Source organism: Nanorana parkeri, unplaced genomic scaffold (genome assembly GCF_000935625.1).
Source record: "Nanorana parkeri isolate BGI_ZX_2015 unplaced genomic scaffold, ASM93562v1 scaffold254, whole genome shotgun sequence".
Classification (NCBI taxonomy): Eukaryota; Metazoa; Chordata; class Amphibia; order Anura; family Dicroglossidae; genus Nanorana; species Nanorana parkeri.
This window is the reverse complement of record NW_017306522.1, coordinates 917,965-922,144: the sequence shown is the minus strand read 5'-3', so window position 1 is coordinate 922,144 and position 4,180 is coordinate 917,965.

Sequence of the window (4,180 nt, the reverse complement as noted above, 5' to 3'; positions counted from 1 at the left end):
GCCGAACACTGTTCGGCTATTCACTTCAGGCTGGTACGGCTGATTTCAGCCGTACATCGGCTGAAATCAGCCGTACATCGGCTTGCTTCGTGTGGCTTCGGATCAGCCGAACATGCTGACCCGAAGTGCAGAAGGAGTTCGACTCAGCCGATCCAACATCTGGATCGGCTGAGCCGAACCTCCGGCAGGCTTCACAATGCTGTTCGGGCTATTCTGAAAGATCACGAACAGCAGTGAGAGAATAGCCGAATGCCGCCGAGCAGGCATTTGGCTCGGCTGTTCTGCTCGGTCCCTCAGAAGCAACGAGCAGAACAGAAAAAGAGTGAAAAAAGTAGAAAAAAGGTAATAGAAAACGATTGTGCAGAGCTAGCAGTGACAGCTAGCTCCGCCCAATAGTTTCCTATTGTCCGGCGGCTCTGCTGCTGTAAAAAAAAAAAAATTAAAAAAATTTAAAAAATCTCCCGGGCGCTCTGGGAGCCCCCCCGCTCCCGGCCGCCAAGAAGAGAAACCCCACTGTGTCATTTTTTTTCTTTATTCTGACACGAGTGATGTCAGAATAGTGAAAAAAAAAATGTTGGCAGCTTTGTCGGACCATGAAATCATGCGTTTCAGCATTTCTGTGACTGCAAAGGAAACATTACTCTTTTACAAAGTTTGATGCATCAATTATAATTTCGGCACAAGCTGTCGTGTAGTTTAATGCTATTACATATGACCTTTACATTTCAATCTGCAGCTGCTGTGATTTTCCAAAATTGCCAGCAAACATTTTCAGAAGTCACTTTTTTTTTGTCATCGCGACAATATTGAGGATGCTTCGTGCACAGTCATTTTCTGTTTTTGTACTTGCCTTCATGATTTTCTCTGGAGTCTGAGAACTTGAAAGCATCTTCTGTAATAAGAGTTTTCATTTTTTTTAAGAGACACTTTCAAAAAGTAATAATTGAGAACACAATGAAGGGGCTGCATCTTTTATTTCAACACAGGGACTGGATAGGTGGTGACAGTTGAGGCAGGTCCTCCCACTTAGCAGTCAGTTTAATATAAGTCCTGGAAAGGCAATCATACATCTTATATCATTATCTTATCTTATAGGTGTAAACCCGGCCTTTATACCCATTGTATGTATTAAAGGGTTTCTAAACCCTCAATTTTTTGGATATATCTATCGCTAGCAAGATATAGATGTAGATATATGCAAAAACTTTTTTTTTTAAACGCTTTAAAAGAGGTGTAAACTTACCTGTGTCTTCGCCGAGCGTTCCCATCCGAAAATCTGAAAAATCCCGGGCGGCCGCAAAGGATCTTGGGACGGGCACATGCGCAGTTCAGACTTTCGACCGGGAGACAAGGAGAGACACAAGGTAAGTCTATGGGCAACGTGCACCCGCATGCAGACATCGTGGGACAGTAAGTGCCAGCAAGCCCAGAGGAGTCAGCGCTGGATTGGAGACCCGCAGCAGCGCTGGAGAGAAGGCTTTAAACGACAGGAAAGAAGAAGAAGATCGGATTAAGAGACATAATTTAAGGTAAGTGCTTACATTAACATTGGGGGGAGGGGAAAAAAAATTCATACTTTAATGTCACTTTAAGTTATCTTATAATATGGGGAAAGGAACAGGACTATATTGAAGTAAATGTTGTGTTAGTAAGGAGATACAGTTCAAGAGATCACTGGAGGTAACATAAATGTAACCATTGATACTACGGACATAGCAATGGTTACATTTATATATTATGCTCATTCTCTCCGGCATTCTCTTAAATTGTATCTCATTACCAACGTGTATTTATTTCCTGAGATCCTCAGCTCCATCTAGCCCGTCGGCAGTGCGGGACCGTGCAATGCCCCATATTGCAGGACCGGACCCCAGTGAGGCTGTGGGGGTGGCCAGGACCGGACCCCACTGGGGCCCCCCACAGCCCCAGGTGCCGGCTGCACCGGCGGTAGTTCCGCCACTGCTAACGGGCACCCCTGATCTACACTAAACTGTGTGGATGGAGGTATTTCCCACTGGGCCAAGCTTCAGTATCTTGCTAGTCGGCCCAGCTGGCTGTCAAAATACCTGAACAATGCCTGCATCCAATCAGATTGTTGAGGTATTTTGAGAGCCAGTGGGGCCGACTATCACTATCTGCAACGGAGTTTGCATGTTCTCCCTGTGCTTGTGTGGGTTTCCTCCGGGGGCTCCAGTTTCCACCCACACTCGAAAGACATGCTGGTAGGTTAATTGGCTCCTGTCTAAATTGGCCCTTGTATGTATGTGAGATGGGGACCTTAGATTGTAAGCTCCTTGAGGGCAGGGACTGATGTGAATGTGCAGCTATGTAAAGCACTGCATAGTAGACAAAAACACAGTATTGCAGTGTGCAATGATACCTTTCTTATTGGACTAACAAAATATATACAAGACAAGTTTTTGAGAGTGAACCTCTCTTCTTCAGGTCAGAAGCAATATATAAATGCATATGCCTGGAGTTCACCTTTAAATAGCAGATATTACCCAAAATGAATCATTTGGCTTTGCATAATTTCAGCATCTGAGTCTCCGACAAAGTGTCCTGTTTAAGCTAACAATAAGACGTATTAAGTATTTTTGATTCTCTCTCTCCCTTTGAAACGTAAAGTCTCGGCTTGTATACTGTATATCTCTTCTTACTTTGATCTTTAATGGTGTCCATTTTTATTTAATCACAGGATGGAAGAACTCTGATGTGCAGAGCTACTCAACCCAATTCATTTCATCTCATAAGCTTCTTTTCCTTTCATAGCTTCCAGACCTCTGTATTCAAGCGGCAGGGACAAAAGGCAAAACGGTGAAAAAAAGGAAAGCAAAGTTGTTATGTCTCAGGTAGAGGTGAACTCTTAAAGGGTCAGTCTGCCCTAAAGTGATGTTTTAGTTAAAGGTAGAAACTGGTAGGCTAGTTTTGGGTGTTCCAGCATGCGTGTGTCTTCCAGACCCTATTGTCACATTATGTACCTAACTTTTGTCAGTCAAGTGGTGGGAAGGAGGGGGGGGGGGGGTTGTAAGCATTGTCACATAGCATTCAGAAGCCTGAAGTACGAAGAAGGCCACTCTTGCAACTCTGGTCCCAAAACCACTGATTAGCAGAACAGGAGAGTTAGGTCTTAGAGTGGCACGAGTAACGGAAGATTGCAGGTTGAAGTGCTGTTTTTTTGGATGACAACCTTTACGATGAAGACAACGTAGGAGATACACGTCAAGATTGCATTTCTGGCAGGATCGAGGTCAGGAGCAAGCCGAGTCTGCCTGGTACCTGCTGCCTGAGGTACCAGGCAGCAGGCAGGATCGCAGACAAGGAACAGGCCAGGGTCAGCGCCATGCGGATTATGCAGTACAGGAACAGCAGGCGAAGAGCCGAGCCAGGAAGCCGTGGTCAGGGATACAGAAGATCAGCAGAATGGTCAAGATGAGCTGGGTCGGTATCTTGAAGCAAGGTCAGGACACAGGATCTTGGTAGCAGGTAGCTAATGATCACACAGCACAGAGCATCAGGGAGTCACAGCCTAAATGGCCCATCTGGCACCAGAATCTATAGCACGTGCGCACACGTGTCTATGGAACGCCGCTGAGCATGTGCACGCATCTATGCAGAGGTGCACGGTTAGGCCTGGCTCTTTGGACCATACCGGGTGCATGCGCATGTGCAGACGCGCAGTGCTACTGGCAAAGGCTTCTTGACAGGCATGTTGGCAGTACAGCAGTGGCATAACAATAGCCATAACAGCCGAAACGGCTGCTAGGGGGCCTGGGGTAGGAGGGGGCGCCATTAGGGGGGCTGATTAAGAAAACTAAACTGTGAGGTTTCAACTATACAAGGGCTGAAGTCAGACTTCAGGATAGTCTAGCCACAGATCCCCCTCTGTGTGGTATGAAGCATTTTCTTATCTATCTTAGGGTGTAGATTTATTGCCCTCTGACCTTCTACTACAGACTGAAATTAACCCTGTATGCCTAATGCAGTCACAAATCCTATGGCAGAACTACCGCCGGTGCGGGCGGTGCCGCCGCACCGGGGCCTGAGCCTACGGGGGGCCCAGTATCTATTCAAACACAGCCCTGGGGCAGAGATGGGGGGGGGCCCGTTGGTGTCCGGGCGCCGGTTACCATCGTATCGGTATGCGGCGGGCACCCCCATCTCAGCGCCTGGGAGTGAT